The sequence below is a fragment of the Oncorhynchus masou genome, unplaced genomic scaffold (assembly GCF_036934945.1).
Source record: "Oncorhynchus masou masou isolate Uvic2021 unplaced genomic scaffold, UVic_Omas_1.1 unplaced_scaffold_10217, whole genome shotgun sequence".
NCBI classification, from domain to species: domain Eukaryota; kingdom Metazoa; phylum Chordata; class Actinopteri; order Salmoniformes; family Salmonidae; genus Oncorhynchus; species Oncorhynchus masou.
The window spans coordinates 240-8,395 of NW_026999905.1; the positions used below are offsets into that span (position 1 = coordinate 240).

Below are 8,156 nucleotides of genomic sequence, written 5' to 3' on the forward strand. Positions count from 1 at the left end.
TGTCTCTCTCTGTCTCTCTCTGTCTGTCTCTCTCTCTGTCGCTCTGTCTCTCTCTTTCTTTCTGTCTTTCTCTGTCTCTTTCTCAACACTCTTTCCATCCCCCTATATGTCTCTAGCAGTCCAAGAAGGCCACAGCGCTCCCTTGAACCCTGCTAGGCCAAAATATTGGCCTTCTATCTGGCCCGGTGCAAGGCAGCCATGCCTGCTTGTATAAATCAATGTTTTTTTTTGTTTGTTTTTTTTTACCTTTATTTAACCAGGCAAGTCAGTTAAGAACCTTCCGGTTACTAGTCCAACGCTCTAACCACTAGGCTACACTGCCGCCTATTTTAATTACCACAGTGCCTCTGCCTAATAGCTGTAATCAAGTATTAGCAAAGCGGAAAATGACTGATAGAAAGATACTGCGATTGTAATGTGTGACAGACCTCGGTATGTTTTTCTTCCATTGTGTCATTTCTGTTTTACCGCTGTGAAAAGCTCAGTCTGTTGCCATGGTTAAAAACAAGCCCCCCCCCTTTTTTTTTTTACCCCCACGACAATAGGATGAAATGGTGGGTGATCATTTCTAACAGAGAGGGGGACACGATCCAGTCCTGAATTGCTGTGACCATTCAATTGTGTGTCCATTATACCAAATGGACCAAATAACCCCTCACTGTGTCCCTCCTCCCTTTCTGATCTCACTCTATTTGGAAACAGGTGAGACGAAATGCCTGGGGCACTACCAAGTACATGGAGCTGTACATCGTGGCTGACAGTACACTGGTAAGCTAGCTAGCCAACGACAAGTGGCGCTATTCGTTATTGTTCCTTTGATCAGAGCAGGGCAAGTGCGTATGTGTTTGTGTGTGTATACATTTGTTTGTGTGTGTGTGTGTGTGTGTGTGTGTGTGTGTGTGTGTGTGTGTGTGTGTGTGTGTGTGTGTGTGTGTGTGTGTGTGTGTGTGTGTGTGTGTGTGTGTGTGTGTGTATGAATGTTATGTGCACAAGTGTGTGTGTGTGTGAGTGTGTGTGTGTGTGTGTGTGTGTGTGTGTGTGTGTGTGTGTGTGTGTGTGTGTGTGTGTGTGTGTGTGTGTGTGTGTGTGTGTGTGTGTGTGTGTGCGCGTAGAGTCAAGTGTGTGTGTCACATCCGTCCAGGGACGTCAACCAACCCATTGAACCATTGAGGTATCAAATGGACATGGGGCACATTGTGAACAATAATTATCTCATCTAACATCATTGTCCTCACTCATCCTCAACTCTGACATAATGGCCCTCACTCATCCTCAACTCTGACATAATGGTCCTCACTCATCATCAACTCGTTAGTGACATAATGGTCCTCACTCATCCTCAACCCGTTAGTAACATAATGGTCCTCACTCATCCTCAACTCTGACATCATGGTCCTCAATCATCCTCAACTCTGACATCATGGTCCTCAATCATCCTCAACTCTAACATCATGGTCCTCACTCATCCTCAACTCTGACATAATGGTCCTCACTCATCCTCAACTCTGACATAATGGCCCTCACTCATCCTCAACTCTGACATAATGGCCCTCACTCATCCTCAACTCTGACATAATGGTCCTCACTCATCCTCAACTCGTTAGTGACATAATGGTCCTCACTCATCCTCAACTCTGCCTACTTTGTGAAATAGTGTATAATTATGTTGCTGGCTGATGGGCTGAAGCACCTTTTCCTCACTGATAGAGAGCAGCGTAGAAGAGACCAGAGGAAAGGATTTGTCATGTTAATGATGAACGTTTCTAGTTGGGTCTAATGGTGGGAGACCGAGAGCTCATTACCAGTCCTAAATAGACAATGTGCTCCAGCCGGCCAGGAAGGAATAGATATGTCTTCCCATAACGGTCCATTCTACGTTACAGTTGGCTACTGTTAGGTGCAATATGAATATGACGCCGTGGTAACAGTAGTCACCACGGCGGTGACCAATCAGAATACAGTATTTGGTCCACTCTTGTTCTTAATTGGTACCTACTACGATGATGAAGTGGGGGCAGAGATGGTGAAGTGGGACAGGATTTCTTCTGGATCTCTCTTGTTCTATTGAGGACGCCCATTTAAAAAAAAAAATGTATTGTGTTTGATTGAACATTTGTCACTATTGATTTTACATCTGCCACTGAATGCTATTCCATCTCCTTTGTAATCTAGTATAAACGACAGAATAAGGACTACCAAAAACCAAGCTGAGGATAATGGAGATTGCCAATTATGTTGATAAGGTAAGCCAGCGTGGTGATGTGTGTGTCTTAGATACAATCCGCAGGGGGAGTAAAGAGAGCTCAATTTATGTGTCAACAAAATGGATAGTGTATCAGGGCGGGGAGAAAGAGTCTGGTTTATAAATCACCTACTGACATATCATTAACTTCTCTGATATTTCTAAGATTAATTGTCTTTCTAGTCCTTTCAATTTGCCCTTTGTTGTCTCATCAGAATGATCAAAGTGATTGAAAATAATAGATTTGGAATAATCTAAATTTGTCTATTTAGAAATGCCCTAGTCACAATGAAAAACAAAACATATGTCTCTGTGTGACCCCATTACCGTGAGTGTTGCCTGTTGCCGTGAGTGATATCTGTTGCCGTGAGTGATATCTGTTGCCGTGAGTAATATCTGTTGCCGTGAGTGTTGCCTGTTGCTGTGAGTGCTGCCTGTTGCCGTGACTGTTGCCTGTTGCCGTGAGTGATATCTGTTGCCGTGAGTGATATCTGTTGCCGTGAGTGTTGCCTGTTGCCGTGAGTGTTGCCTGTTGCCGTGGGTGATATCTGTTGCCGTGAGTGTTGCCTGTTGCCGTGAGTGTTGTCTGTTGCTGTCAGTGATGCCAGGCGGTTGTGTTATGTTGTGGTTCAGTTCTACAGGGCTCTGAACATCCGGGTGCCTCTGATTGGCCTGGAGGTATGGAAGGAGAGGGATGAGTGCATCATTACAGAAGAACCCAACACCACACTCTGGTCCTTCCTACAGTGGAGACAGAAGCTTAAGTCCCGCAAGAAGCACGACAACGCACAGCTACTGACGTTAGTAAAGATCACTAACACACACACACGCACGCACACACACACACGCTCTTAACCTGACAGCAATTAAATCAAATAAAATGATTATTTGTCACATGCGCCGAATACACAGCCCTTAACCTGCAATGCAGTTTTAAGAAAATAGAGCAGAAATATTCAGTCAATAAAATAAAGTGCAAAATAAAATAAAAAAAGTAACACAATGGAATAAGAATAACGAGGCGATATACAGGGGGCACCGCGGGTCTATGTGCAGGTCTATATACAGGGGGCACCGCGGGTCTATGTGCAGGGCTATATACAGGGGGCACCGCTACCGGGTCTATGTGCAGGGCTATATACAGGGGGCACCGCTACCGGGTCTATGTGCGGGGCTATATACAGGGGGCACCGCTACCGGGTCTATGTGCAGGGCTATATACAGGGGGCACCGCTACCGGGTCTATGTGCAGGGCTATATACAGGGGGCACCGCGGGTCTATGTGCAGGGCTATATACAGGGGGCACCGCTACCGGGTCTATGTGCAGGGCTATATACAGGGGGCACCGCGGGTCTATGTGCAGGGCTATATACAGGGGGCACCGCTACCGGGTCTATGTGCAGGGCTATATACAGGGGGCACCGCGGGTCTATGTGCAGGGCTATATACAGGGGGCACCGCGGGTCTATGTGCAGGGCTATATACAGGGGGCACCGCGGGTCTATGTGCAGGGCTATATACAGGGGGCACCGCGGGTCTATGTGCAGGGCTATATACAGGGGCACCGCGGGTCTATGTGCAGGGCTATATACAGGGGGCACAGCGGGTCTATGTGCGGGGCTATATACAGGGACTCATACCGGGTCTATGTCTGAGACTGTATACAGGGGGGCACGGGTCCTATGTGCAGGGCTATATACAGTGGAAGGCTGTCACCGGGTCTATGTGCAGGGCTATATACAGCCCGGAAGTCCCGCTTCCGGGTCTATGTGCGGGAGACTATATACAGGGAGCACCGCGGGTCATGTGGGGCTATATGCAGGGGGCTCCGCTACCGGGTCTATGTGCGGGGCTATATACAGGGGGCACCGCTACCGAGTCTATGTGCGGGGCTATATACAGGGGGCACCGCCACCGGGTCTATGTGCGGTGCTATATACAGGGGGCACCGCTACAGGGTCTATGTGCAGGGCTATATACAGGGGGCACCGCTACCGGGTCTATGTGCGGGGCTATATACAGGGGGCACCGCTACCGGGTCTATGTGCGGGCTATATACAGGGGGCACCGCTACCGGGTCTATGTGCAGGTCTATATACAGGGGGCACCGCTACCGGGTCTATGTGCTACAGGTTAGTTGAGGTAATTTGTACACTGGCTTGCGAAAGGATTCACCCCCCTTTTGGCACATTTACTATTTTGTTGCCTTACGACCTGGAATTAAAATTGATTTTTGGTTGTATAATTTGATTTACACACCACGCCTACCACTATGTAGATGCAATTTTATTAATTTATTGTGGAACAAACAAAAAAAGACCAGAAAAAAACAGAAAACTTGAGCGTGCATAACTATTCACCCCCCCCAAAGTCAATACTTTGTAGAGCCACCTTTTGCAGCAATTACAGCTGCAAGTCTCTAAGCTTGGCACATCTAGCCACGGGGATTTTTTCCCATTCTTCAAGGCAAAACTGCTCCAGCTCCTTCAAGATGGATGGGTTCAGCTGGTGGGCAGCAATCTTTAAGTCATACCACAGATTCTCAATTGGACTGAGGTTTGGGCTTTGACTAGTCCATTCCAAGACATATAAATGTTTCCTCTTAAACCACTCGAGTGCCGCTTTAGCAGTATGCTTAGGGTCATTGTCCTGCTGGAAGGTGAACCTCCGTCCCAGTCTCAAATCTCTGGAAGACCGAAACAAGTATTTCCCTGTATTTAGTGCCATCCATTATTCCTTCAATTCTGACCAGTTTCCTAGTCCCTGTCGATGGAAAAATATGGTATTCTCGGGGTGATGAGAGGTATTGAGTTTGCGCCAGACATAGTGTTTTCCTTAATGGCCAAAAAGCTACATTTTAGTCTCATCTGACCAGAGTACCTTCTTCCATATGTTTGGGGAGTCTCCAACATGCCTTTTGGCAAACACCAAACAGGTTTGTTTATTTTTTCTTTAAGTAATGACTTTTTCTGGCCACTCTTCTGTAAATCCCAGCTCTGTGGAGTGTACGGCTTAAAGTGGTCTATGGACAAATACTCAAATCTTCGCTGTGGAGCTTTGCAGCTCCTTCAGGGTTATCTTTGGTCTCTTTGTTGTCTCTGATTAATGCCCTCGTTGCCTGGTCCATGAGTTTTGGTGGGCAGCCCTCTTTTGGCAGGTTTGTTGTGGTGACATATTCTTAAAATATTTGATATCATGGATTTAATGGTGCTCCGTGGGATGTTCAACGTTTCTGATATTTTTTTATAACTCAACCCTGATCTGTACTTCTCCACAACTTTGTCCCTGACCTGTTTGGAGAGCTCCTTGGTCTTCATGATGTCGCTTGCTTGGTGGTGCCCCTTGCTTAGTGGTGTTGCAGACTCTGGGGCCTTTCAGAACAGGTGTATAAATACTGGGTGAATATATATGCACGCACCACTCAATTTTTTATTTTTGATAATTTCTTGAAACAAGTACTTTTTTTTAAATTTCACTTCACCAATTTGGACTATTTTGTGTATGTCCATCACATGAAATAAAAATACAAATCCATTTTAATTTCAGGTTGTAATGCAACAAAATAGGAAAAACACCAAGGAGAGATGAAGACTTTTGCAAGGCACTGTACATATAAGGGTAAAGTGACGATGCATAGATAATAAACAGTGAGTAGCAGCAGTGTAAATCCCTCCCCTGCCCAAAATTAGAACATCACAGCTCAGTTAGGTGTAATTAGAACATCACAGATCAGTTAGGTGTAATTAAAACATCACAGCTCAGTTAGGTGTAATTAGAACATCACAGATCAGTTAGGTGTAACTAGAACATCACAGATCAGTTAGGTGTAATTAGAACATCACAGATCAGTTAGGTGTAATTAGAACATCACAGCTCAGTGAGGTGTAATTAGAACATCACAGCTCAGTTAGGTGTAATTAGAACATCACAGCTCAGTGAGGTGTAATTAGAACATCACAGCTCAGTGAGGTGTAATTAGAACATCACAGCTCAGTGAGGTGTAATTAGAACATCACAGCTCAGTGAGGTGTAATTAGAACATCACAGCTCAGTTAGGTGTAATTAGAACATCACAGCTCAGTGAGGTGTAATTAGAACATCACAGCTCAGTGAGGTGTAATTAGAACATCACAGCTCAGTTAGGTGTAATTAGAACATCACAGCTCAGTGAGGTGTAATTAGAACATCACAGCTCAGTTAGGTGTAATTAGAACATCACAGCTCAGTTAGGTGTAATTAGAACATCACAGATCAGTTAGGTGTAATTAGAACATCACAGCTCAGTGAGGTGTAATTAGAACATCACAGCTCCGTTAGGTGTAATTAGAACATCACAGCTCAGTTAGGTGTAATTAGAACATCCCAGCTCAGTTAGGTGTAATTCTGTGTAATTAGAACATCACAGCTCAGTTAGGTGTCATTAGAACATCACAGCTCAGTTAGGTGTAATTAGAACATCACAGCTCAGTTAGGTGTAATTAGGTGTAATTAAAACATCACAGCTCAGTTTGGTGTAATTAGGTGTAATTAGAACATCACAGCTCAGTTTGGGGTAATTAGGTGTAATTAGAACATCACAGCTCAGTTAGGTGTAATTAGAACATCACAGCTCAGTTAGGTGTAATTAGAACATCACAGATCAGTGAGGTGTAATTAGAACATCACAGCTCAGTTAGGTGTAATTAGAACATCACAGCTCAGTTAGGTGTAATTAGGTGTAATTAGAACATCACAGCTCAGTTAGGTGTAATTAGAACATAACAGCGTAATTAGGTTTAATTAGAACATCACAGCTCAGTTTGGTGTAATTAGGTGTAATTAGAACATCACAGCTCAGTTTGGTGTAATTAGGTGTAATTAGAACATCACAGCTCAGTTTAGTGTAATTAGAACATCACAGCTCAGTTAGGTGTCATTAGAACATCACAGCTCAGTTAGGTTTAATTAGGTGTAATTAGAACATCACAGCTCAGTTTGGTGTAATTAGAACATCACAGCTCAGTTAGGTGTCATTAGAACATCACAGCTTAGTTAGGTTTAATTAGGTGTAATTAGAACATCACAGCTCAGTTAGGTGTAATTAGGTGTAATTGGAACATCACAGCTCAGTTAGGTGTAATTAGGTGTCATTAGAACATCACAGCTCAGTTCGGTGTAATTAGAACATCACAGCTCAGTTTGGTGTAATTAGGTGTAATTAGAACATCACAGCTCAGTTAGGTGTAATTAGAACATCACAGCTCAGTTAGGTGTAATTAGAACATCACAGCTCAGTTAGGTGTAATTAGAACATCACAGCTCAGTTAGGAGTAATTAGAACATCACAGCTCAGTTAGGTGTAATTAGAACATCACAGCTCAGTTAGGTGTAATTAGAACATCACAGCTCAGTTTGGTGTAATTAGGTGTAATTAGAACATCACAGCTCAGTTTGGTGTAATTAGGTGTAATTAGAACATCACAGCTCAGTTTGGTGTAATTAGAACATCACAGCTCAGTTAGGTGTCATTAGAACATCACAGCTTAGTTAGGTTTAATTAGGTGTAATTAGAACATCACAGCTCAGTTAGGTGTAATTAGGTGTAATTGGAACATCACAGCTCAGTTAGGTGTAATTAGGTGTCATTAGAACATCACAGCTCAGTTCGGTGTAATTAGAACATCACAGCTCAGTTTGGTGTAATTAGGTGTAATTAGAACATCACAGCTCAGTTAGGTGTAATTAGAACATCACAGCTCAGTTAGGTGTAATTAGAACATCACAGATCAGTTAGGTGTAATTAGAACATCACAGCTCAGTTAGGTGTAATTAGAACGTCACAGCTCAGTTAGGTGTAATTAGAACATCAAAGCTCAGTTAGGGTAATTAGTGTAATTAGAACATCCCAGCTCAGTTTGGTGAAATTAGGTGTAA

The 8,156-nt window shown here is 43.8% G+C and overlaps 1 long non-coding RNA gene across 1 annotated transcript; it reads left to right on the top strand.

Annotated features, from left to right (window-relative positions):
* The first annotated feature begins 701 nt into the window (after positions 1-701).
* LOC135528698 (uncharacterized) lies at positions 702-3,165 on the top strand. Its single transcript, XR_010453576.1, has 3 exons — positions 702-768; positions 2,173-2,243; positions 2,876-3,165. It is a non-coding gene; the product is annotated as an uncharacterized LOC135528698 (long non-coding RNA).
* Positions 3,166-8,156: the final 4,991 nt, after the last annotated feature.